This window comes from Balearica regulorum, chromosome 17, assembly GCF_011004875.1.
Source record: "Balearica regulorum gibbericeps isolate bBalReg1 chromosome 17, bBalReg1.pri, whole genome shotgun sequence".
NCBI classification, from domain to species: domain Eukaryota; kingdom Metazoa; phylum Chordata; class Aves; order Gruiformes; family Gruidae; genus Balearica; species Balearica regulorum.
In genome coordinates, this window is record NC_046200.1 from 10,286,041 (window position 1) to 10,313,854 (window position 27,814).

Here is a 27,814-nt window from a genome sequence, read left to right on the forward strand (position 1 = left end):
CTGGCATCCTTTCTCCAAGAGAGGCAAACACCAGATGCTTAAGGGAAAGGTACAAGAACTCCTAAAACAAACAACTATGGAATAACTTGCCCATAGAGGAAGTTAAGTGGTTGGTTTATGCCCTAAGGCAAGAGAGTTTCTAGCCTTTACGTGAGTGTTTGGTGTAGCTGGGTATTCTCCATCATACACAATATACTTAAGCCATTCTTGCTGACTCGGTGCCTCTTTGAATTGGGGACCAAAGAACCCCACAGGTCAGCTGCACCACTGCACGTTGTGTTTGAGTGTCCTCAGTCTCAAACTTTTGGAGGGACAGGGATAGCAAGGTGTGATATTACTCTGTAGTGTGTTGCTGATGTCATTGCCTGTAGACCAGCGATCACTCTGGGCAGCTGTCATTCACATCTGTTTATTTTGTTTGCTAGTTTTGATTGTCTGCTGGCTTTTTTTGATTGCCCGTTGTCAGCAGCCCCTGTCTCTTGTGCTAAAGGCATAAACTGTGTTTGCCTGTGTGCTTTTTCTGTAGTGCTCAGTTTTGCATACCTCTATCCTCTGCTCTCAGTCCCTTCTACCTCTACCTGTACAGAAGTCTTTCTACGCTGTACTCGGCTTCGGGCTGTGTGTCGTGTCTTCTCTGGATGTTAGGGCTGATGAGTATACTAGATGTTCGTGGTCTTTCAGTAGCTCTTCCTGGAGAGGATCCTGAAAGACTGTGTTCCAGGTGGTATTAGCAAATGACAGGATTTACTCTGTTCAGGAAAGTGTGAGCTGAGCTCTTCCCTACTCCTCCCTTCTAAACACAAGAGCAGGAGGGTTGGCTCCATTGGTGCTCAATCAAAGCCACCAGTAAGGGACCACTGAACCTCTATTGTGAGTCAAGATAAGAACTACCATCCAGTTCCCTCCCTCCTGGTGTTCTCCAGTGGCTAAATCTTTCATCACAAGCTGCACATAGGAACAGCGTGTCCTGATGCATAGGAACAGTGCTGGTAACTGGTGTGAAATAGCCTCCAGCAACTGAAAGCAAGAGGGAAAGAGGCCTGCCTAGAAATGAGAAAGACCTCAAGCGATAGCTTCATTCTCTGGTGCTGATGTGGAAGTCAATATTATGCAGGACCTGTGTTCACCTCGGGGACGAGGAAGGGAAGAGTGCTTTTTTAATTATGTATTGTTAATTCTTTCCCAACCAGCCAGCCTGGGATTTCCTTGCATTCTGAGGCAATGCTTTCATCTGTCTCCTGTTTAACAATCTCGACTTGCTTGAGAAGTTGGTTTTCCTTCTTGTGGAAGATTGCATTGGAGCCAGAGTGTTGTTTACTTAATATCGATAATAAAAATTCTTTATCCTTCTTTTCCTTCCTCTCCTACTCAAAAAAGGGGTGGCATGGAAAGTAGCATGTATTTTGTGGGGGAAGATCTTTTGGGTTCAGCTTAGTTAGTAACCACAGTTACCAGACTGCTCTCACTTCAAGCAGGTGGTCAATCTCCCTTGTGCTAGCTGGACTTCTATAGTCCATGGTTCTGATTTGCCGCAAGCTCTCCCAGCAGTTCTAGGTAAACTGAAGCGGAGAAGTTAAGTCTCGTTTCCTAAATGGCAGCTAGACATAGAATCATAGAATCATAGAATGGTTAGGGTTGGAAGGGACCTCAAAGTAAATGGTAAATGGACATTTACCATTACTTGCTATTTCTCCTCTGTGAAATGGTTTTTGCTGAAAAAAATGTTGTATCTGTGCAACTAGCTGAGTTGTGGTGCTGTATGGCCCTTGATGAAGCTGTGAGAGGTCTGTTCAGCTTAGACAAACTGGAAACACTCCCAGTTGCATACAAACAGCACAACAATCTCACTTCTACAACTTGAGAACTGTCCTCTCTGGTAGGTGGTCAGATCAGTAGCTCATGGAAATGGTGGAGGCCACATCTAGATCCAGGTCCACAAGCAGACTATTGCACAGCTGTGGCTGGGATCTGGTGTCTATCTTTTCTGTATGTGAAGTACTGCCATGAATGTTTATTATGTGCTGTTGTCTTTTCCCATTTTTTATATCAAGGTCCTTTTTCCTTCTGATATTTTCATTCTTGAACAACACATATAATCTGGCAGATTGAAAAAAAGGCAAATGCAGAGCCAGAGGCAGGGTTTTTTTTAATGCAGCCTGAGATTTGGAGGCATGGATAATTAGAAAAATTGAATTTATAATTTTAGTTAAAATTAAACTCCAGCATAGCACGTATCTTCATCCTTTGTTGAACCCACTAATCTCTGCATGGGCACTCTTAGAATTAAAATGCTCTTAATTCAGTAAAATGAGATAAACCAAATTAAAGTTCTTTTTAATACTGAATGAGTGTGTCTGTATAGAGATATAATGTGGTTTAGCTAATTCACTTTAAATTCACAACTTTAGTTAATCTGAATCAAGTTTCCCAAGTCCTGCGTGTAAAGACCTCTTTATTTAGAAAAAGCTGCTCTTGTGGAAAGAGCAATGGACTCAGCCCTGTCCTGAGGCATTCTGGCGTACAGCTAGCTTTTTCAGAGAGAGAGTTTCTGGGCATTAGCAAATTGTCTACCACATCCTTTTCTTCTCCTCCCAGAACGCCGCTGTGCCACCTCCTAATATTGAGGTTTCTCAGCCATTACTCTGAGTACATGCTCTGTTTTTATTTGCGGTGCAGCTGAGGAAACAATATTTCAGCAACTTGCATCATTTCAGAAGAAGGAAAGGCAAACTAATCCTAAATCCAGCCCTGAACATATCCTTTGATTTGAAAGGCCTGTTCAGTGGACGTTCACTGCCCAAGCCAGATACAGAGCAGGAAGCGGAATGTGGGATCTCTCTAAAATAGCAAAGTTTTATGCAATAAAACTCAACTTGTACTGCATTTAGATGGGAAAGCCAAACCATTAGCACAACTATCTTTTTGGGTCAGAACTTGAGCTCTGAGATTTGCTTCTGGAAATACATGCTTTTCTGCTTGGAAATGATCTTGTGGTCATGTTACACCTTTCTTATGCAAGGAGAAACTAGTCACATGGGTCAAGTATAACCATTTAGGACAAACACGGCTTAATGAAACTTGCTGCTTACTGCAAGGAGTGCTGGACCATGTGAACTTTGACTGCAAGTTTCACCCAGTTCTGTTTATTGGCCTGTTTTCTGACTCTTGCCCTAATGGGTAATTGTTCATAGAATGGTTGTGTTGTCTCATTGGCTGCTGGTTTTGCCAGAAGATCAGCTGGGGAGCCTCACTTGGCATCCTCTAAAATTTTTTGGTTGGAATTTCCAGTGCATTGATCATGGATGTTATGAATAATGGGTAGGAGATAACCAAGCAAAAATTATTTTCCTTCACTCCAACTTTGAGTTGGAGACAAGCACGGGAGAGGTGGTTTTCTATGGATCAGTTGATTAATTCATGTTCCTTCCACCTGGCAAATTCATGCCTGACATGCTGAAGTCTCCAGAAGCCCTGAAAGCATCATGCATTCTGCATGTGTACTATAAATAAACTTTTAAAAACATAATTTAAAAACACCTCTGGCAAAGCACATGCTTAACTGAAACTCGCCTGGTGAAGATTGACTCAGGGGTGTAGGAAGGAGATGGGGAAAGATCAAGTGGGAGGAAATAAATGGAACCTGCTGTCAGAGAAAAGCCACTTGTTTGTAATTTTCAGGCTGTCCGAGCTCTTGGCATGTCAGCTTTGGGAGATCCCTAATGACTTTCTGGATATTTGCCCTTGGCATGCATGCGTGTGCATGAACTGAGAATTCAAATATTAACAAAGCTGCATGAACAGGTTTAGTCAACCTACTAGAAAAGGATCAGCTGTCTTGGAATTATGGTTGATTCTCCAATTCTAGGAATCCAAATAGTTCCTGCTGACAGTCTCCAATCAATTAAACAGAATAATTTCAACAAGTCCTCTTAATGAATTTTCATCTGTTCAACCTGCAATTTAGATAGCCACATCCCTTTATTTTAAATGGACAATACTTTTAATCTGCACAGAACCAGAGGCTGTTTGGGGAGATGGAGCTCTCTTAGGGTAAATTCCCCTGATAGTATCTGTGTAGGTATATAATCTGCACTGCTGCTGCCTCAAAGCAGGGCTGGCTTACTTGCTTGCTTGTTTTTTAAAGGTGTACGAAAACACGATGCATTTTTGAGCAGGAAACATGAGTCTTCTACACCAAGGCCTCTTTAGATTGGCTGCTAAGGGTTAAACATATTGACCAGTTCTGAGGAAGCCTGTTCCAAGGAAGGCATTGACTGGAATAAGGTTTTGCTGCAGACACAGGCTGATGTGCTTGCAGCAAAGATTGCAGGCTTATCAGTAAAGATAAACATGCAAGGGCTTCCAAAACCGTGTGTCTCTGCCACTTGTTTGGGATCCTTTTTCAGAGACCAAGAGAAAATACAAGATCTTCTCCAAGATAGATGCTACTTCGAAGAGGGCAGCCAGCAGACTTGGTAGAAACAGAGACCATGTATTACTATGTGGTTTGGAACAGGTACAGGAGATATTAGTTTACCTGGTTCAAAATAGTACTTGAGACCTTGCAGTATCATGTGGGGTTGGCTCCTTCCACTCAATCATCAGTCTTTTGCTTACTGTCCAAACGCTGGACAATGCTGGGTTTTGTTGTCCTCAGTTACTTGCCATAGCTAATTTCTGCATGTGGCTTTCTGCTGCCATGCAATCTCCAGGCTTTACTACTCATTTGTTTGCCATTTCCCACAAATACTTTGAATGTTATTTTATTTTAATCCTGGTGCTGAGAGGAGGGGAATGGAGATAATGTTTCTTTAAAAGAATGGAATAAAAATGCACAGGATCAGCTATAGAATTTCTGGGCACAGAACAGACCTCTCGAATTGCCTGCAAAAACAGTCACAATGATAACATTAGGTATAATTATGGTGTAGCCTTATAAAGAATACATTTGTCTTTATTTTCCTCTCTTCCTGCTTGTATCACCAAGCACTGCAAAGCAGGAGATGCAGAAATCAAGCACCTGGCTTCTTGAAGTCAAATTTCAAAAGTCTGCATTGAAAAATGCAGAAATTACTCCAGATGGGTTAGGCCTGGCACTTTCTTTCTGTCCAGGAAAGTCTGTGCCATTCTGAAATCTCAGCCTGGGTCCCTCTGTTTTGCCACCGAGTCTGATTGACACCTACATGTGCGTGGCTCTTTTATACAGGGGTGGACTTAAGTTTGAAAATCCGTACATTTTTGGACTGTGACAACAGTTGGTATGGTGTTTCAATCTGTATTTTAGTTTTTAAAAATTATACTGATTATTTTAAAAGGGAGTGTAGCAACTTATTGCAAAAATCAGGGAGGAGAACAGTTTATCAAAACAATTAAAAGGTTCTCTCAGTGGAGTGAGTCTTTGTGGAAAAAGGGACTTGTACAATTTAAAAAAATTCTCTTAAACTTGCAATGTGATAGATAAAGCTAGTTCTGAGAATGTGAAAATGTGGGCTCCATGTGCTAAAGCTATTTGAAAAGAGGTGTGAGTGAAGGGGCTGAGGTTGGTGTGAACGTCAGACTTCCTGCCTTCTGCACTTTCTGTGTCGCAGCTGTAGCACGTTCGTAGTGTGGCACTTCTTTTAAAAGGGACTCTGAACTAACCCAGCCTTTCAGGAAAAGGCTAGCTGCAGCCAGAAATTCTGGCCCATCGCAGGATGACAAGAGGAAGAGCTTTGTTACTAGCTTGTGTTTGATCTTAGCTGCTTTTTCTTCTGCTCTCAGTAGCATGCTAATGATACCTGTGGGAGGTGAAAAATGGGTGAATTCCTGCTAGGGTGCGGACAAGTTCGTAGTTTAGTTCTTGTCCTCTCCTTCCCCCCTGGTAAAAATTTTGGGGGCTGTCCCATATACATAAAAAGGAACTTTTTCATAGAATAATTTTCTGTCTTGCATCTGCTGAGGACTCTGAATCAGAAAGGCAGTAAGCAGTTGACTCAGTCTGTTTTGTCTTCTCTCCCCCTTTCTTAAGTTTAAAATTATGAGTATTTATGGGAAATGATTGGCTTGAAAGTCTAGGACAAGTCTGAGCTGCCCATAAGCCATTCCTTTGCTACAGTTCAGTTTTGCCTTGTTTATTTTAAAGTTTAAAGCTGAGATGCCAAGTGCATCCTGAACTTCCATTCTGTTTCAAATGCCAGAGTTGCCAGTTTCACTTTTCTTAAATGTGATTCTCTACATATTACCCCACTCTTGGTATCAGTGAATCCAGCAAGGGTGGGTAAGCTGCATGCTGGGTCAGAAAAATAGGGTGATGGTAAAAGAGAAGGGTGCCAAACCTGGAGGCAAATATGCCCCAGTTTCTGCTGCTGCCCAGGGAGAGGGTCTGCAAGTCTGCGATAAGGAATGGAAAGACACCAAAAGGGATGGGTGGGCCCCCAAAGGTGGTGATCTGAATGCCAAAATATCTTGCTCAGGCTTTGCAAGGAGCAGCATGCAAGTGCTTCAGAGGGAGGGCTAGCTGTGGTTTGTGGTTTAGGGAGTTGACAGAAATAGTCTCTGGACCCTTTTTTACGGGCCTGCAAAGCAGTGTTCTGCCCGGGGAACCGGAGCCTGTCCTCCTTGGTGTAATCCTTTCTTGCTTAGCAGGTTTGAGGCTGTGCTCAGAGCAAGCAGTCATGGCTGTCTGTCAGAAAGGCTCCTAGCTTAAGAAGTGGGGTTTAGCATCCTACATAGTTTTTGCTATGTTAGAGTTAGATTAGGATGGACACGTCTGTAATTAAACACTTGGCTTTGGGTTTCTGTTTTTAAACTATAGTTGTAAACCAGCAGTAAGTACTGTGGCAGGCAACCTGTGACAATGTTTCTGTGCTCAAGAACTGTGTGGGCTAGGCTATTTTTTTCTTCTTTCAGTAAGTGAACTGTGTAACTTTTTTGTGGACAGAAAATACAGAACGGCGTGTTGACCTTCATTGCTGATCAAACTTCAGTTGCACCCAGATATAACTGATAGCAGGTCTTACCTGGATTTACTTTCTCTCAATGCATGTAGCTGGTCACATGGAAGGGAAGTGAAATACATCAATAATATATACAGCACAAATGCCTGGATGGAATAAGAAGAAACAAAGTATGTCAGAGGGGAAAATGCACTGCAAATCTTTCAAATTCAATATGAAAACATTTCCATAGTCCAAATGCTTCATTCTACATGAAAGGCTGATGCTGAACCTGATAAAAGTCATCCAGATGGACAGAGATTGCTACGTGGTACTGAAATACTAGCATGCCTACTGACCAGTACTGTGCTCCTCATATCTGGTAAAGCATTGGTTACGCTAATCTCCCAGTCTGCTCCCCTTCCAATTGAGAGTTCTTCTACAGGGATGACCAGAGGGAATCTTAGCGATACTACAAAGAAACCTGTTTGCTTAAGAGGGCATATGTACATCTTTTAACAATCTGGTTGTGTACCTCCTTTGTGGGACAATTCCTGACCTTATACAGAGAGGGACAAGTGCTAATTAACTTAATTCTGGGAACAGGAGGTGGTACGACCTTTTCCAAAGTGATTCTTTTGGGCTAGAGTTTACAGAGAGGTATTTGCTAAGACTGATTCCTGGGTTTGCTATAAAAACATTATTCATGGAGAGGTGTAAAATTCCCTGGTGTGGCCAAGGGAAGAAATTAATCTCCCATTCCTCCGGTTTGGGTTCATGGTTCCTTGCCTAAGCATTGTTGGCACTGTGGCCAGATTTATGTTATTTAGTATCAAAACACAGTTAAGCTTCCTGTTTTATCTTTCAGCACTGAACACAGCACGCAGACTCAAGTTCTTAGACTATTGTTTTGGCCACCACTCACCGTATGTTGTGAACATCCCGTCTTTTATTGGCATCCCAGGAGGAAATTAATTTCAGGGGCATTTTTTTTTTTTCTAGCTATCAAGATGTTGTCTGTCCTGAGCATCCTCCAAATTTCTCCCTCTTTTGCCAAAGAAGTGGTAAGGATTCTTAATGCTATCTCTTTGCTGTACTCCCTCCGAGCAGCTCAAGGGACACAATTACAACCACCCTGAGTGTGCCTATGCCATTTGATTTTTGTTCTTGCTACCAGCACTAAGCAATCAGTCCCAGTTGCCCCAGTGCAGACAAAACCAGAGGCAGCTACAGCACTGCAGAAAGCAGAGCTTATAGAGATGTGCCTGAAGTGAGCAGGACAGAGGGCCATCGGTCTGACTCTGCTGAGGAAATGCAATGCAGCCCCCATGAGGGAGCCAAGTCCCTGACGACTCCCTGCCTGGCCACGTGTCAGGCTCACAAAGCGTCTCGGAAGCCCTGGCTGCCAGGAAGTGGGCAGAAAGCTGGCCATGGGGCCCTACAGCTTGAGAGAGGCAAGAAGGCAGCTGATGAGACTGAATTTTCCTCAGGGAAAGAAAAATCTTTGGTCCCTGCTGCCTGTTGTCTTCTAATGTTTTTTAAAAAAACCCAGCCAAGCAACTCTTCCTCATTCCCCACCACCACCCCCAACCACAAAAAAGCACAGGTTTGCTGGACCCTAAGAGAAACAAATGTAAGCACCTCTTTGGAAAACACTCCTGAGGCCTGCGGCCATCCTGCATTCCTGAGGAGGCTGTGAGAGCCTCCTCCCCAGCGTGCCTGCCCGGCAGGGCAGCCAGCTCCAGGGCTCTGAGGCCACGCTGTCACGCTGCCCCGCTCACTGCTCCAACACACCCACCCGGTGCTGCGATCTGGGGCTCGGACCTCTCTCAAGCCCGTCTGTAGCCACGCTTTGTGCTGCTCATGCTTGAAGCAGCATCTTTACCATGCAGTGTTTTCTGCCACAACTCCATGTCTGGAGTGTTGCCAGACTGATCTATGAAATTGTGAAGCAAACAGCTGCCACGTCCTCATCCCACTTCTTGTCACAGCGTTGCCAGTAGAGCAGGAAGTTTTTCGGTAATGTAACTAGGTAAGGGGTATTTATTTAGATGAGAATTAAGTGAAAATCCAGTTGGTTTGACCGCTGGGTTTCCCCCAGTTGGTTTGACCCTTATTTACAAAGCTCTAGTAATGCATGTATGTAGAAGAAAGATCTACATGAGTGAAAATGTGCCCTGCTAATATTAAAAGGTACACTGTGGAATTTTGCCTAAGGATAAAATGTAATTTTAATTGAAAGCTGCTGTAACTTGATAGGGAATATCCACAACAGTCTTGAGGATCTGCGTTAAAATATAGTTAAACACAGAGACAACTCCCACCACTCTGCCTCTTAGAGCTACATGCCCTCTTTGATCCATCCATGGTGCTTACGATTCCTAAGAGACATGCATACTGCCAGTAGTCAGAGCTCATTAATATTTATATGACACCTTCCATCTGAAGATGTGTGCTTTGTGATTATTAATTAAAACAATTTCACAAAACCCTAAAATTTAGCTCCATTTTATAGCTTACAAAACTGAGACCCAGAACATTTGTGTGTCTTTGCACGAGACAGAACAGGGAAGCTTGCACGCATGGACTCCTATTATGCCATATGTCTTTATTTTTCCTTCTCCAGTAACTTTTGAACCATATTTCGTTATCTTTCCTTCTCCAGTAACTTTTCAAAAGGCAGTACAGGTTTCCTTTGGCAATAAGATGCACTATGGTCCTTTACTACCTAGGCAATACTAAGAAGGTGAGTGAAGGGAACCTACTCTTTCACTGCGGTTCTTCATAGAGCATTTGCTTGCTTTTTAGAAAGCCTTTTTAAAAACACAATCTGGAAATGGCTTGTCAGTCCTGTAGAAAAGACCCTGAACAAATCTTTACTTGAACGTGTTAAACCTTTCCCTAGCATGCTGTATTTTAGTTCCTGTGTAAGAGTAGACAGAAAGGATGGTGGGTTATAATCCACACCAGAAGTGGGCTCTCTCTGTCCTTCCTGGTGCATATGGAATGAAGGAGCTTGGCTGAGTGTGAGACTGATAACGGGAGGGAGGGCTTGCCATGCGATTAGACCAGTTCACTGTAAACACCTAAGTTGCACAAGTGGCTCAAACTTTGATCTTTTTGTTGTGGAAAAGAAACCTGAGACTGTGAAACCTGCCCTCAGTCACAAACAAGGAGGTGGACATTACTCAAACTCAACTGCAGAAATGTAAATACAGATACATGTGATCAAAATGAAAAAAGCACTTCTTTCTTCCCCATCCCCTGCTCCCTGGCGTACAGTCTGCTTTTACCAGGGTTTCCTATTCTGACTTGCCTAGCTCTGTTTGTGAGTGCCGGCCCCAGTCCCACACCTGAAATGCCCAAATCCAAATGCTCCTGAGTGCTGTCTGGGATAAGGTTTAAGCCACAGGTGCAATTAAGCTTTTAAGTGGTAAGCCTATTTGGTTAGGGGCACACCTAGAGCCTGCAACAAGCTGAGAGAAAAACGATCAGTCTTTCAAACTGACAGGTGGTTCCTGAAATACTGCTGGAAGGGTTAAGAAGACGCTACAACATTCGTAATTCTCCTGGTATTTATTGTAACAACTCTCTGAACAAGTTCTCTGTGGATGTATCTGGCTGCCCTAGTGAGGTGGGACTTGACTTTAACTACAAATCTGTTAATGGATTATCAAAGTGATGGTGTTACTGAGGCCCTGGCCACACTTTTCTTAGTTCTCTCTTCTTTTCCTCCCACCCCCTCCTTCCCAAATCTGCCTGAGCAAACACTGGAGCAAAAGGAGAAGTTTCACAAGAGTCTAGGCTGTTAGCCTGTGGTCTCTTTTTCCTATTGGCATCTGGAGCTTTGATTAGATTTTTAGACGAAAACTGTTATAGCTGGTTGTCCAGTAAAATGCTGGTGAATATTTTAAGATGCAAATGTTCATAGATGCTTGGTGAGCATATGAAAAATGCTGGATGTGAGACTTCAGCGATTCCTTGACACTCTGATTTCTTTGCGCTGTGTTGTAGCTTTGCTTTTATAACCATTAGGACAACATCAGAGACCTTTGCTTTGCATAGCCTTGAGTTCTTGGGCAAGGATTTAAAAGTGGAACATTAAGACGTGTTAGTGAACACGTCCTAATTAGTCTCTACCTTGGCTACCACATGCTCAAAGGCTGTGAGCCTCACCTACAGTGTGCCTATCAAACGCCTTCAACAACATAGCATTTTATCCCAGTCTAGGCAAAGTCTCAAGGGTTACATTTTCTACTCAACGAATCACTCCTTTTAGTGGGAAAACTGCTTTCCTTCAGGATTGTTTCTCTGACTACTTTTTCCTCCTTGGTGTCTCTTTTCTCCTCCTTCCCTCTGCATACCTTCCCTGCAGCAACTCCCATTCCATCTGCTGTAATGTAAGCATTAACTATTTAATTGCTGATTAGGAAAATCTCATCATGTGGGCTTTGGAACCATACTGGAGTGGGAATAGAGGAGTGGGAGGCAGAGGAAGGAGAAGTGTGAGTTCCCAGTTCTCTATCACAGGCTGACCTGGGAGGGCATTAGTCATTCTTGATGCCATGAGGGTGTTTAACGTCCCTTCAATCTAATGGGTAGAACTGGTGAATGGGATTTTGATGTAACTGAGTCCTAGTCATCTTTTGCTGCTGAACTTGCTATTTGACCTTGAGCGAGTTAGGCCTGGCCTTTCATCCCTTAAGTGGATAGAGGGCAAGAACTATAGCTAAGTGCTTTGAGATTCTTGAATGCAGAAAACATACTCATGCAAAGGACTAGCTGCTTTTCCTGTATAATAAAATACTGTGGGGTTTGGAATTTTTTTCTTTTTCTCCACCAAGTTGTATAGTGTGAGATGAGGAGATCGGCAGCTCTCCAAGCAGTGAAAGCCCTTTTAGCTCTATGTTTCCAAGCAGCCATATGGGGGCTTTTACCCAACTGACTTATTTCCTTGTGTGATGCAAATTCAGCTGGTGTCCCCCTTCTCTCCCCCTGGCATCAGCTATTCTAAGCATTCTTGTGTTATCAGCATTTCAGCACCACTTTGCACTTGCAGTACCTAGTTGCCACAGTCAGCTGTAGTCTGTAGTGTAATTTGTGTGAAAATTCAGCGGAGTCCTGTGGGACTATGGGCTATGGAGGAGAGAAGGTGTGCAGGTGGTCTCTGCCTCGAGGACTTTTTGTGGCTAGTCGTAACTGCCAGTTTCTCGCTTGGTTTTGCAGGACCCTCAAAGTTGAATTGGAGATGGGAATTGGACCTTTTCCTTTCTGTCATGAAAGAGAAAGGACTGAAATATTTTGGTAGTTGGAGAACTAATGAAATCGCCATTGTAAAAAAAACAAGAAAATGGTATTCTTGGCAATTAGCAAGGGAAAGCATTCTAGTCAGACTGAAACTATCTTCTCATTTGTATGGGGAGTTTATTGTTAGCAGATGTTTAATTTCCATAAGCAATTAATATTTTGGAAAGCTTAAAAATTATTTATATACATGTAAAAAACCCCTTGTATTTGACTTCAATTAGGGGTAAGCACTCACACAACGCCTCCTCAAAGACCCCACAAAGACCAGAACTGGCATTCTTGATACTTTCAAAGAACAGATGGGTCTAGGTGTAGGACAGCACAGAGGAGAAGGTAAGTGTATATGTGGGCAGGGAATGGAAAGAAAGGAAAATACACCTTTGAGGAGAAGGACGAAAAATGTGAATACACTTCTCATGTTGTGTGCCTTCATCACAAACAACCCCTGCCTCCTATCCCCCAGCCCCACCCAAAAAATCCCCAATTCCATTTAGAAAACATCCTTGCAGATCATGTGGCAGCTGGCAAAGGCTGCTAGCCCTTCTGCCAAAGACAGCTTAGACTCCTGAAACAAAGCAAACTGGGTTGAAATTCTAGGCATTAAAAAACTAAAGCAGCTGCCTCCCTGACATCCTGGGTTGGACTCTGATTTCGGTTTCGCTTCTGCTAGATCTTAGTAATATCATTGCAAAGGTGTTACTGAAATGAGAATTGGGTCTGCTAATCTTGACATAGGGTCACCCATTGGTAATCCATTCGTTATCTCTGTTACGTTTGTGGGAGCACACGTATAGACTCCCTTTAGACTCCCTTTAGACTACAGTAATTTATTTGGCTTATTTTATGTCTGATGGTCACTTGAAACTGTACCTCTTGCTTGTCAGCAGCTGTAGTTGTTTTGCTAAGTGACTATCTAAAGTGAGACTTCCTTGTGCAAATGTGTATTTTAGACGCTGTCACCAGAAATCCAGTGGTTCTCCTCTCTCCCTACCCCTCCCGTCCCCTTCAGCTGTTTAGATTTCAGGACATGTGGCTTAAATGAACGTATGCTTGGAGTTTGCAAAATGGCTTGGATGACAGGAGAAATTGGATCACACAATGAGAGTTCAGAACCCAGGACCAATTGGTACAACAGGAGCCTGCTACTCCCTTACGCTCATTGTTGTCTCAGCATAACATCTAGCAATGCGCGTTTCTTGCGTCCCCCTCTGAAAAATGGTAATGCAACTGAAATGAGCAGGCGGAGGAATGTCACCACCTCCCTTTGAGCGGCTGGGCTGTCAGCCTTTGCTTTCTGTGGTACCCCCAAGGGCTGTGGGTATCGGGGTGGAGAAGGGCCTGCACACCTTATTGTGCCTTCTTGCTTACGCTGGAGAATCTCCAGCTTATCCTGCCAGTGCAGTGACTGCATGTGGAGGAGGGGGAGAGGTTGTGTTGCAACCTCTGAGAAAATTAGTTGTCTCTATTTTATCTTTTGCAGCTGCAGCACTTTTTTTTTTCCCCCCTCATCACTCCCCCCCCCATGCAAGTGGTATGTCTGAACCATATCCTTCAAAACCAGTTTTCTAAGCAGATTAGATGGGTAGCAGAGACAGCTATGCAATCAGGCAAAAATGTGCACTCAAGCCTTCATTTCGTGCAGTGGCCAGAGCAGTAAGTGTCTACCACCTGGATTATTTTTTTTTTTTCCTTCATTCTCTCCCTTTCCTGTCATTCTGCCGTGCTGTGGTCTGTTGCTGTTGCAGACTGAAACGAAATGCTTGTTCTTGTCCTTAATTATATCAAAAATAGGGAGGGGAAGGAAGTTGGGTTCCATGCTAATACTCATTAACATGAAACATAAAGCATGCTCCCTGGCTGGCATGCTTCACCATGCAAAGTGACATTTGCTCCCTGTGAGCGTGTTGAAGGGTAATCTGGGGATTACCCTCAGGTCCTCTAATACCAAACCTCCCCTGACTGGTCTGGAAAACCAGTGTCTAGGTTTACTGCTCCTCTGAATTCAGTGTACTCTCCTGGACTGCCACTGCATATGAATTTGGTCTCTTGCGGCCCCATATCTTTCAGTGCTCCCTATCAGCCTTGTTGCATGCTAGGAATCTGACAATAATGGTCTTCACCTGCTTTGAGATATCATGAGAACTCTTAAGCGTCGGTGTTGGTTTCATGTTTAGTCTTTTATAAGACAACGAGCTGAATTTAGGATTAAGCTCTTCAGACAAGTTTGGAAACCTTATGGCTTGTTCAGTGTGGGTGGAAAATGGGGATAGGTTAGTGGGCTGAGTGGCAGACCTGAGGAAAAGAGAGTTGAGTAAACTCTGGCTTTCTTCCAAGAGAGGAAACGAAGCAAAGCGTCCCAGAAACCATTTGTTGCCTCTTTGGAGGAGAGGAAGGAGCCTAGAGCAAGGTGATCCAAAAATGCTTTTTACTGTGAGTCTGGAGAAACACAGTGGATAAGAGAAGGAGCGAGAGAACTCATATGGTAAAACTAGAAAAGTTGGGGATTGCCGTTTGGGGGAAGAAGAGAGAAGGAGAGAAAATAAACCCTTTATTTCCCATATAAGGTATGGAGAAAGAAAAGAGAAACTAATCTGAAGACTTTTGTGCACTTTATAGGGTAAGAAATAAGCTACTAGAAACCCAGACAAGCAGTTATACTTGAAATATTGATAGAAGACTGTGTTTTAACATGTTGGCATGATGCACTTGATTGTCTTCTGCTGATCCCTCAAAAGTAAAGAATTACTTTGAGAAGAGGAAAAAAATTGCAAACGAAAGAAAGACTCAATCTTACTGGTATAAAGAGGGTGAAAAAGTGGGTGGAAAGCTGGTTGGATGTGTCAACCACAAGCGGTGAGATATGATCATAAAGAATTCAGGTTTTAAAACACAAGGAAATCATGCAGAGATATTTTTCACACTGACTTGTAAACAATGTCTTTGGGTGTGCAACATTGCCAAATTTACCCTTGTTACGGGGCAACTTACAGTAAGTTCCTACCAAAGCCATATGCCCTCTGTTTGAATTACTTAAGAGGAAAGGTTTGTCTCCTTATTCCCCTTCTATTAGGTGTGACAGATTAATGTCTTTGAGGGCAGATCACTGTTAGGCTAAATCTTTCTCTGGTTATGATTCCTTATAACTATAAAACAGTCACAAGGTTATGGGGTTTAAAAAGAGAGGTTTATTGCAGTTTCCAACACTGAAACTACAAGCTGAGTGTCTCTCTTTTTTTTTTTTTTTTATTTCCTAAAGTAAATCAAAACCATACATGCACATGCACTCTACCTTCTCTCAGATACACAGACCTAGGGGTAAGAACACACGCTACGAGAGAAGCATTATAGAGTCCACAGGAAAATCACTAAAATAGCGTTCTGTGAATATATACTGATCTTCCCACTGAGTCCTCTCCACTTGTTTTAAGAGCTGTTTGTTGAGCACGAGTTGGTGACACCTCTAATGTTTGGGGCAGAAGCCAGAGCCTTCAGCAACTCCACCAGCACTTGTTTCTACCCAACTATTGTAACAGCCGTGTCTGTGCCTTGGCTAGAAGCAGCAAGGGATCAACCATTCAGACTTCTGTTGCAAAACCTCTACTCCAATACTTGTCAGACTCTCTCTCGTCATTACATTTGGTTGATGAACTCAATCCTACAGTCCTTGGGTCACAACAGGAGCTACGGAGGAGGCAGAGACATGCTGATATTGCTATAATTTATGTTCCCTGCTGGGGAAATTTCTGTAAGTGAGCTTCATTGACTGCATTATTTTTAAGACGGTTTGCAAGAATGCTGCTGTGGTCAGTAGGAGCCTAATTTGAGTTTTTCTTTGTAGTGGATTTTTCAGAGAAAAATACAGTTTCTTTAAAATAGAACTTTTTTTTTTTTTAAAAAAAAGCGCCAAATTCTAGATTTCTGATCACCTGTAAAATTAATAAACTAGCATTTTACCAGAAATATTACATTGAACTGTCTATACTACCTGAATGGGAATACCTTTGCACTTTTTTTTTTTCTTTTCCTCTTTAACTAGTCTGAAAGGCTTTACTCAGAATTGGTTCAAAACATAGTGTTGGATTCCAGGTAGTCCTTGGCTGCTCAGAGAGCTTGTCTGATGTACCTGTCCTCTTCTGCCAGACTCCAAGGGCCTCAGGCTTCCCATATGGTGTTACAGCTCTCCTGCAGAGTGTGCTGTGCCATGGGACACCTTGGTGTGTGCTATGGGAACTGCCTTCTAGCCAGGGAGTCTGACCCAGAAGTGTGACCAGGGTTATCAGGCTGCCAAACTGCAGGATTTGAGGCAGTGCAACATTGTGGGAATAAAAGCAGTTCAATAGTGTACTGACTCAGAACAAAATTTCTCGGGTCAGGTCACCAAACCAAAATGAACCAACTTTGGTTTCAGTAATGTAAAAATATTCCATTTCAAATGACACAAAATGCGCTGGTGCTCACAAATAGGTTTCTCTTTTTTTAAACTTGTGAACTTCCGTTCTACAAAGAGTCTCTAATTTCAGTTTTTTTCCCCGAATTGGGATGAGAGCGAATGCTGAAATACTGGAATTTCTTCCTTTCTGGGGAGGAGGCAGCTGATAAGTATGAGCAACCAGTTTCAGGGTTAGGACAGCTGACTCTGAAGACCTGTACACCAGAGCAGGGGATGGTGAGGCAGATAGGTGATGAAGGGGACGGGAACAGGAGGCAGGAATGATAAGCAGCAATGAGGGCTAGAACGGAAGAGTAAGGAAGAAAGAGCAGAAGTTTTAACTTGGCTCCCTGGGCTGTAGGAACAGCTACATTTTTGTGCTGTGTTTTGCTGTTGGCTGTGCCTAGCTCAGCACCTTCTGTTTTGCTGAGTGACTGGCAGACATGCAAGCTAGTGCTGCACTGAGAGCTCCTTCAGAGAGCTTGAAGCACTTCATAGAGAGGGCAAGAGCTGGGTGAGGTGGAGCTGGAGGTTCACACCAGTGCACAACTAGGCAGTGCTGTGTGGTTTCACTTCTGCTCGCTGAGCAGTTGAGTCCTTCCGTGCTAATTGAAGAGGGGTTAATGCAGGACCAAAAGATGAGCATTTCTCAGTTCCCATCCAGGCTCTGAGCAGGGTGCTGCAGCCCTTGCAAGTTAGAGAATCTCTCTGCCACTAAGTCTTCTGCAAAGTTGAAAGAACAGAAATACTCTTTTCTGGTGTAACTGGGCAAGAGCCCTAGTGGCTGTTCCTAACACACTGCAGAGTGCTTATTATGCTGATGCTTTTATTATTTAAAAAGTTTCTTAACTTTTTCTTTAAATATACCAAATTGATACACTCCATCCATCAGCAATGCCCTCCAGGAATGAGTAGCTAATTAGAGAGCAGGACTTGTGAAAAGACAAACCTGGGTTATGCACAGAACAGGTTTCTCCAGTATTTATTGCCTATGTTACTGGCCAAGCTTCCTTGTAAGTAATAGTCAAATAATCGGCCTGGGTCCTTTTGTGAATGGTATGAGTCTGTGTGGTCCTCCTTTGTTAGAGCAGCTCATGGTTTCTGAAAGCTTCTGCACCCCCTGTTCTGAACAGCAGAGCCTGGTGGCACCAGCTGCTTCTCCCTGGAACAAACATTTGCATGTGACATTAAAAAAAAAAAGCCAATTTCAAAAAGTATTTGCTTTTTCTTATCCCCTCATTTTTCAGCCCTTCTTAAAACTCTGGAAATATTTAAAAGATATATTTAGCTTTTGCTACGAGCATCCCTTAAACAAGTAAAACTTGAAGAGGAAAGAGAAATCTTTCCTTCAGAAATGAAACAGCAGCCAGTGTTTGGAAATATTTTAACAATAGACCATATGGGAGTCCCAAACTATTAAGCTTTATTATTCAGAAGGCGGAAAATGTGGTTTGATATTCAATTGATATACAGCATAAATGAGAGCCGCAAACTCGTCTCCCTTGAGCTGGGATTCAGATGTTCTCTTGAATATAATAACTAACGCTTTGGCCTAGTTCCACAGAATGCATCCAGCCTGCTGATCACAAGCCAAGAAACTGTAGAGGTTTTTTTTTTCCTTCCCCTCTCTTCTCCAAAGTACTTTCCTCTCCTGCCAGCGTGAGCTTTTGGCCTGAATATAAATCTCCTGATATTAGATGCGTATAGAAAATGGGGAGGATGCTAATAGTGCGCAGCAGTAGAGCTCTGTGTGTGTTTGTTTTCGTTCTGCTTTAATGATAAGGTTTTCCCTCTGTGATGTGCTGTCAGGGGATTATGTTGGCCATCCTAGGTGGGAGCTTCTTTGTTCCTGTTTCACTGTTCCTTACTGCTGTGGGAGCAGGTGAACATCTTCTGGGGTTACTGTGAAGTGGTGCCAGAGACCATGAGAGTGTGGAATTTGTTGGAGAGAGAGACTGGAAGTGGTTTCAGTTTCTTTTTTTTTTTTCCCTCCCCCTCTGATTTGACTTGCATATATTTATAATTGCCCTTTCTATCATGTCTGTCTTAACTTTCTCTCCTATGGGGAAAAGAACCCATAAAAGTTGCTTATAAAATATTACATACATGCGCTAAGGTTGCCTATATGCAAAGGGAGACTGATAGTTACACAGATACTGTGATCAAGTAATGGCAGGCTGGATCACCTGCTATTTTTTGACACGGGATCCCTGATTCACTCCGTGTACAGGATGGACCAGCTTTGTCAGTGTGAATGTGGGAGGTGTGGTACCAATAAGGAGTTGCAGGGACACAAGAAATGGTCTTGCAGGTCTGGCAGTTGAACGCTGCCCTGAAATACTGAGTTCTGTGTCTGTCTTTCGCATCTCAAAGGAGCTCTCTGACAGTATCGTCCTTGGAAATGGCTGACCTATGTCCACTGAACCTTTCTGCCCTGTGCCCCTCCCTAGAACCCAACTGCCTGGGCACAGACCTCAGGCATGGAATATCATGCAGGTGGTGATGTTTAACAGTCAGCTATACCAAATCAAGTCATACTCTAACAGCGTAAAAGCAACCTTACAGAGTGTGTCTTGATTCTGTTCCCTGCCTATAATGCATGTGACATGAGATAGCTTTGTATATATTTTAAGTTGTAGGTGTTGACGATTTTTCTCAGATTTTTGGGCTGCAGGACTTGACAAGTTTCTATAACTCTCCCCCCAGTTTTGTGACAGACATCCTCAGCTATGTTGGGTCCTATCTTTTCTAGCCTCTCAGAATCTGAAATCAACCTAAGAACCTTCTCTATGGTCTGTGATTTCCCCTGAGTAGCTAGAAGACTCCAGCATTAAGCTATCTGGCATTTTTCTCTGTAAGTGTGATTAGCCCAAGGAAAAGACTTTCACTTGATGTTTAAGTCCAGGAATGCCTGTAATACAGAACACTGTAAAGAATATAAATTATGCACTCTGAATGTGAAGCTCAGTTTTGGCTTCTGCCTTTCCTCCATTTCTCTTTTCAGTTGTTCATGATAGCTGAAATTTTCCATGTTTTTGTCTCAACCCACACACAAATTTTTTCCTTTGGGGAAAACTGGAGCAAAATCAATTTTAGTGCAATTTTTCAAGCCTCTTTGACTTGCACCTACATCTGTTTGGTGTGGGGGAGTGGAATTTTATCATAAAACGTTTGATTTATTTAATGTATTCAATAAGCATCCAAGATGTGCCAGGTACTTTCTCAGCCCTTTTTGGATGAGAAATCTTGCAAGCTAAGAACTTAATAAACAAAGAAGCTACAGAACTCAAAATTTCCCTGCTGTTAAGGTCTCCATATATCTAAGGAATAAACCACGTTTCAACAAAGCAGATCCAGAGACAAAATGTCACATGCAGTACTGCTGACATCTAACATTATAGGAACAACTATTTTTTTTACATATTTCTTGATCCTGTTATCTGCCTGACTTACAACAAACTCAGCTGAGATGTGTCCACTCAGCAGCTCTACTTTCATTGCAACTATGAGTCAATTTTTATTGATGACGCCATTGCTATGATTGTATGACGCTCTACTAAGGGCTCATCTGAACAGGGTCATTGATTCAGACCAAGGTAAGTTACAAATCTGAGCGGAAGACCTATTCCCAATTAACTTCATCATCCTAACAAAGAGGTGATTTGGAATAGTTAATAAGGAATAGCTGTTCTGGAATAATCCCTTTTTAAGACAAACCCTTACTCTTTCTGTAATTGCATTCTAGGAAGCTATTCTGTACTGAATCAGCATGGGATAGAGTGCCTAGAAGACGTTCAGACCAAGCACAGCTAGCGGTGAGTGGGGCAATATACGCTGGGATGCCCTATTGCAACTATTATGAGTGAGCAGAAGAATAGCAAAATTGGTTTCCTGTGCTTCTCTCTAGAAGGCAACTGGAACTATTATATCAAAATAACTGTACAAAGGCCTCTCTCTTAGCAGGGATGAAGTATGAGCTGCCTGTTACTGTCTGAACATTAACCCCGTGTTATGGACAGAATGCATGTTTCAACTCATAACTGATTATGATTTGATTAAATGTTGGGGTGTGGAAAGGACATGTGTGCTTTTTTCAATGTGTATATTTACATTATTATGTGGGGAGCAATTGATTTATCAAACCCATCTGATTATTCAATAGTGGGGAAAGACAATTGGTTGGAGGAAAACTTGTATTGTTTCTAAGGTAGACAGAAAATTAGTTTAACAGATATTTGCACAATCTTTTTTTTGAGAAGAACCTACACTAACAAACCAAGCAAATAAAGGAAAAGCCAATAATTTATAATGCCATGAAAATTCTTCTGCAGCATAAAATTTTGTGCTTGCCCTTGTCAAGGAGGATGGGCTGGAGTAGAGGTGGTGTTCTTGTGCTTTAATGCACTGTAGCTGTGATAGAGTTGCTGTTAATACATAGTTCTCCTGACTTTTGGAATTCATCCCTTCCCTTAAAAGGGAAGATGGCAGCCTGGAGTGGAGAAGCTCCAACTGCAGCCCTTTGGTTGTTAATCCACCCTGACTTTCTTAAGCCTCCTACTTAAATCATTATCTTAATGAATCACCATTGCTGCTATCTTCAGTGCTACACAGGAACATGCAAATTTTCAACAGCCTGGGGGAAAGACCTTTTTGTCTGTAAAGTGCTCTGATACTTGCATTTAGATGTTGCCATGATAGGTACCTTGGATACCACTTTCTGCCTAACCCCATGGATAGATCACGGGCTATAGTGTATCACCAGCATATGCCTGCTGGGCAGCTCTCGGGGCTTGCCCCTGAGAGGAGATGGAGGTGATTCTGCTACTGACTATAAGGAGCAGCTTTAGTTCAAGCGGTTGAAGCCAGATCGCTGTGCAGGTTTGTCATTCATCTGCCTCTTGGCTATGCTTTTCTTTAGTTGCAAAATGACAAGGAGTTAAAGGAGTGAGGATGGGGGTCCCCCCTCAGCCCTGCAGGTGCCATTGTGACTTTGGGGCAAGTTTCTTCATCTCTTCACTTGACTGTTTCTACAGCACAAAGAAATATGCCATGCAAATGTTAATTATCAACTACATTGTCTCCCAAGTAGGTATCAAGAAATTTGACACAGCAGGAAAATTACCAGCTTGCTAGAAAATCTTAAAAACATTTGTTTGAGGAAAACCTGAACATAGTGAAGCCACAGAAAAGTATGTCCAAGACTTTCAGCATTATGTTGTCCATATTCTTCCTTGAAGAGTCAGCTTGGCTAGGCATTGAGCTCTGCCCGCTTTCAGCTCTCCCAGATGATCACTTCAGAAATGTTTACTTGTAGATGGTGGGTATGGAGAGTGAGCCATGTATAGCTGTTTCATATGGCAAATCTTTGTGGTTATTTGCAATATGCATTGAAAGATTTGATTCCTTTATTCATTAAACCAAAAACTGAGGAAGCTGTTTTATGCAAATGTCCTAGATGGTAAGAAGTACTCTTCTCAAATTGCAAAGTAAATTCACCCATTGTCCCCTTTATGTGGCTTAGAAGAAGACCCCATTCCCCTACTATGGGTAACTTTTCCTCACCAGTAATAATTCTGCTTCTGGAACAATGGCAAAGATACCAGGTGAACAGAGATCCTCTACTCTCAACTGGGAGAGGACAATATTAACAGAACTGAGCTTAAATGCATTTTCTGCAATAACCTTATCAATTGTCAAGTCCTGCTTGGGACAGTTATGCCCAGAAAAGGCCAGAATATCTATTTCAAGGAGGGCATCCTTATTCTTCTCAGCTAAATATTCTCTGAAACCCACTGAGCTGGAAGTAGATGTTTTTAGACTGAGAAGAAATGCAGTTTCTTGGCTCATGCTGAAGCTAAGTAGCATGTTCTCAATTGGTTACCAAAGAAAGGGAATGTGACCCAAACAGTACATGCTGACTCTTTGCAGCTCAAGGCCTGGACAGGAGTCCAGTGTGAGGCAGGAGATACTGCTTCCTTACCCATCTGTGCACACCTTCCTGGACAGCAGCAAGTAGCTAGCCCTGTGACTCAAACATTTTTTTCTTGCCTAGCGTAGCTCTGAATAGCCTGCCACTTTCTTGTAACAATGTTTAAGACACTTTCTGTAAACTGCTTTACAAAGATAATTTTTCTGTTCATTGTGAGCAGAGTGTTGTGTTTTCTGTATTGAAGCTCCTGGCTGGTTCTGATCCCTTGCTGGATGGCAGCATCTTATAATACAGGGGGACATTAACTGGAGAGGCCATCTATTAGATACAGCACTTCAAGAGCAGTCAGAGTAGGGATTTCAGAAGAAATACCAGAAGTGATTTTTATATGTGTGTGCATAAATAAGTGGGGTGTGTGTATATATATTTTGCGTGTGTATTTCAAAAGGGAAAATTGAGGTGACTAACATTTGAGGCTGAGCGCAAAACTTAAATGCAACTTTTTCTCATTCCAGTCTTGGAAAGTGAGGTGATGGGTGTGGGCAGGTCTCTGGCTGACTTTCTGAATTCCCTTTATGTTAGAGCTCCAGCAAGGGATTTGGTGGAATTTCTCATTCTATTGAGTAAAAGCGATGTTCTATCCCACATTAGTTTCCTTAGAAAACAGAAGGAAAGGGACTCCTCTTCAACACTTACAATCACAGAATTGTTTAGGTTGGAAACGACCTTTAAGATCATCAACCGTTAACCTAGCACTGTCACTAAACCATGTCCCCAAGCACCACGTCTACATGTCTTTTAAATACCTCCAGGGATGGTGACTCAACCACTTCCCTGGGCAGCCTGTTCCATTTCTTGATAACCCTTTTGGTGAAGAAATTTTTCCTAATATCCAGTCTAATCCTCCCCTGGTGCAACTTGTGGACATTTCCTCTCGTCCTATCACTTGGGAGAAGAGACCAACACCCACCTGGCTACAACCTCCTTTCAAGTAGTTGTAGGGAACAGTAAAGTCTCCCTTCAGCCTCCTTTTCTCCAGACTAAACAATCCCAGTTCCCTCAGACTTGCTCTCTAGCCCCTTCTAGCACCCTTCTTTGGACACGTTCCAGCACCTCAATGTCTTTGATTCAGTGAGCAGCCCGAAACTGAACATGGTACTTGAGGTGTGGCCTTACCAGTGCTGAGTACAGGGGGGATGATCACTTCCCTAGTCCTGCTGGCCACACTATTTCTGATAATTAACACACCCAGTGTTATTTTTGCAGGCACTGTATGCAAAATGTTCAGAAAATGAGATATCCAGAAGGAAGGTGAAGGTTTAGATTTCAATATGCTGAATTGACTTATGTTATTCACCTAGCTTTTGCATGCTATCTTATGCTCATGGGTAGTAGTAGAGCTTTGTTGATGTACAAAGGTTGTTATTTCTATAGTTTGCTAATTCAAATTCAGATGTTTGTAACTATGGAGGTAAAATGTGTCTGTGCTACTATTTTGTTAAGCTGTGTTGAGCTACTTTTGTTAACTGCATGTTCACAGGAGTCTGTGCTCAAGTTACCTGCTCAGTTTTCTGGTCAAGTATGCTGAGATGCAGTGTTTCAGCTCATAACTTTATGGTTTGTGTTATTTTTCTCATGGCACGTTACAAGTTCTTGCCAGAAATTCTGAAATTGGGGTCAAACAAAAACTGCTCTGATGTTTCTCCCAGCATTTGCTAATTTGGCAGTATTTGAGCTGCTGCTAAGAAGCATAGAGAAACTGCAGCTGAGCACTGTGACTGACAATGCTGTTATGAACAAGTGATGCACACAGCATTACACGGGTAGATGGATTTTAATCTGCAAGCATATCTATCATTAATTTTAAGGGCTTTTGGAACTATGGTAACTCAACTAAGAGAGGGGAGATAAGCCAAGCAATTATGTGGAGCAGCTATATTTGGTGAAGCATGTCTCTTGGGATTGCAGGGGCTTGTGAGGCAGGGTAGTGAATTGTGCATCACAGTGCCAACCCTGATCCTTCAGGACAGTCACTCATTATATGGGGACACTCAGGAGATTTCTTAAGACTGGGATATTCACTGGCATAAGCTTAAGAAAGTTTTCTTGGTTGGTCAGTATAGATTTTAATGTAACAATGCCTCTCCCAGCTTGTTGGGGAGAACCATATACTTTATGCTTCTCTGGTTTGTGGGTGTACAGGTGAAAGAAAGTAGCTGTGAGCTTTGAGCAGCTGCAAACTGCCATGGTTTTGGGAAGACTGGGTGGGGGGAATGGCAGGGATTTGAAAGCTGTGAGTTTGACTGGCTTGAATTGGGTAAAAAAAAAAAAAAAAAAAAGAGAGATCTGTGGCAGCAGTTGTTGAGAGATGAAAAATTTCACCTGTCACCTCAGCAGACTACTTAAGACCACTATCTGAAATGAATCCCCAAAAAGTTCTTGCAGAGAGACTAATGGCTGACTGGGAGGAAATGCTACACTCCCCGAAGAATCAACAAACTCTCTGGATGTTTAACCAAGCTGGTAAACCAAACAGAAACCATCAGTGTGCTGCTGTGTAAATTCATGGTGTGCCAGTATCTTAAACACTATGAAGTTCTGATTACAACCTCTCAAAGGTAGTGGAGGGCTAGGGAAGGTCCAGAGAAGACCATCAAAGATGGGTCTCAAGTCAGTCAACGTGATTTTTCTCTTTGCCATAGAGAACAGATGACTTATTACAGACATTGCAGATGTTTTACACTGTCATGAATGGGGTGGGGAAGGGGAGTAGGGAGTGATTCTTCACGGTTCTTTAGTATTAACTAAATTGATTCAAAGCAGGCAAAGAAGAGGCACTCTGTCGAGCAGCAGTTACCATGTGAAACTCATTGCCAAAGGGGGTTATGGATAGCAGAAGTCTAAACAGATTGAAAAATCGATGAAGGACAGATAAGTTCTTATTAAAAGTGATGGCCTGGATGCAACCTCTGGATCAGGAGATCTTTAACAATTGCACAGGGTATAAGAAGGGAAAAGACTGCCTGTATTCTATTTCACTGCCTTTTCCCCCCCCACCTCGCCCCCCTGCACTTTTTTTTTTTTTTTGGGTCCTATTCTGGCTGTTCCTGTTCTGAAGAACAGAGAGCAAGCTAGATCTTTGCTCTTACAATATGGCTATTTTTATAGTTCAAAACTAGAAAGGAAACTAGCTACACTGCAGTGCGGGGAACTACTTTTGCCTTGCAGCCCACAAGTAATGTAAAGTGCATTGAAATGAAGAGAATTAGGAGCCAAATGCCTCCTAATACCTTAAAAATGTGTGTGATATAAAATGCCTCTCTAGCCTGCTTTCTTCGTTAAATTTCTGACTTAATAAAAAGCTGAGCTTATTAACAAAGCTATGAGTCACTACAATGCTTCTAGTTATTTTTCTTACTTTCTGTGCTTGGTGCTACAGTCAGTTGAGTTGCCTGATAATGCACCTAATGAGCTGGCTTAAGTATTTTAACTTGAGTAGTAGTGGCACCTTAGACTGGAAGCTGAGGATACCTGTCCTCCGAAAAAAGGACTGTGAAGCACAACAGAAGTGAGTTGGGGAGGAGGCAAGATACTAAAATCTCTTGTATATGTATAAAAGCAGGAAAGTCTAATACAGAGCAGGGTTTATAGTTGTGACTGTAGTGGCAACAGTCAGTTGGTATTTGGGAGGTGAAAAAATCAGTTTTACGTTTTGCTAGATGATTGTACTGTAATACAGCAGTGCCTCCTGGCAGGGAAAGCAATGTAATGTAAAGCAATACAGTGTGGAAGAGCAGTTGGAGAGCTGTCAGAAGCTGAGTAGCTTGGAATGCTTCCACGTGAACCTGGGAGGAAGCAAGCTCGCTGCAGCGTGGCATTCCCCTGCCCTGAAGAGGAGTACGGACTGCAGCACAACTGTGAATAACGCACCTTACAAACCACACAGCACAGCGCTCTGGAGGAGGGCTGCAAGACACTTTTCTAGGCAAAATAGTGAAAGTTTCTTTCTTCTCTTGGGAGATTTCTCTTCCAGCTCACAGTGGCTTTCTGAGTTCACATGCCAGGCAGCCCTGGGGCAAATGAGTTTGTACCTGTCAGCTGTCATTGCCTGGCACACCTGAATACTCAAGGGCACAAGGCTGCCAAAGGAGTAGCAAAAGGCTGGAGCTCTCTAAAGCGCAGGCTGCAGGAAAACTGCTGGGGCTGATCTGATTGGGCAAACAAGGACATAATGGCTCATATTTTTTTAACAGTTTGTATTTCCAGAGGGCTTTGGTGCACGGCATTGGCTCTTATTCCAATTTTTAGATGTTGGATGTACTTAGCAACCTTACTTGTGGTTTTTAACCCTCCCCCTTCTTCCTGCCCCCAGCATTTTTCTTCCCTTCAAATCCTCTGCCTCACTCTGTGTTGCTACTATGAATTGCTTAGGATGATGAGTCCTGCTTCTTACTTGGAGCCTCCGGATGCTATTAACAAGTAATTGCTGGAAAAGCTTGTTTAAAGATCAAAACCCTACATTATTTTTTTAAATTGCCCTTTGAGGTGGCTGAAATGCTACTGAAAGATTACTTTCCTTTAATACTGGACAAGGAACTGTATTAGGTAAGGAAAATAGTGTTCTTACTAGATGATTTCTGAGGTATCAAGTCACCTTCCTTTTAAAGAAGGGATGTGTAGTTCTACTCCCCCTGCGTGCTTCTCCCCCCACGCCAGCAAAACTGATGTTTACAGCAGGGAGCAAAGAGGTTTTATTGGCTCTATCCCTTGGACACATCCAGGCTTTCTTTTTTCAATAACCTGTAAGAATGCAGTGATTCATTCTGCATGTTTGCTAACTAGCTACAACTTCAAATCCATCAATATGGGTAAATTATCCAGGGAGATTCTCTCAATACTCAAGTTACATATATGAGGGTTGTCCAGCGTGATGTAGGACCAGGGCAGTGTGTCTAATACGCTACTACTTCTCCTGTTGTAATCACATCAGTCAGACTACTGGATGGTTAACCTGTGGTCATGGATGACCTTGAACAGGATCCTTCACCAATCAGAAACCAGTAGGTACATGCACGATGCACCTCTCCAGGGTAAGACTGTTGTTAGATTGGCTGAAATGCGACAGGTCTTGCTCAAAATGTAACTGAGGTGTGTTCTGTCAGTGGCAATATGAGTCACCATTAGCCTACTAGTCAACCATTGGGTAATTAGGTGAAATTTGCACTTATTTAACAT

General features: G+C 42.7%; 1 protein-coding gene and 1 long non-coding RNA gene across 5 annotated transcripts in view; one reads left to right on the forward strand and one right to left on the reverse strand.

Moving 5' to 3' along the window:
- HIC2 (HIC ZBTB transcriptional repressor 2) overlaps nt 1-27,814 on the forward strand; it is an 83,243-nt gene that overhangs the window by 21,070 nt on the left and 34,359 nt on the right. Inside the window, exon 2 of one of the 4 annotated variants that reach the window (XM_075769628.1) lies at nt 20,396-20,465. The exons of the other annotated variants lie outside the window; for them this stretch is intronic. The gene's annotated coding sequence lies outside the window, so the exon portion shown is untranslated. The remainder of the gene's footprint in view (nt 1-20,395; nt 20,466-27,814) is intronic. 4 annotated transcript variants of the gene reach the window in all.
- Nucleotides 1-27,814, reverse strand: part of LOC142604260 (uncharacterized) — a 93,993-nt gene that overhangs the window by 1,791 nt on the left and 64,388 nt on the right. Inside the window, exon 4 of the long non-coding RNA XR_012838138.1 lies at nt 6,999-7,081. This is a non-coding gene — a long non-coding RNA (uncharacterized LOC142604260). The remainder of the gene's footprint in view (nt 1-6,998; nt 7,082-27,814) is intronic.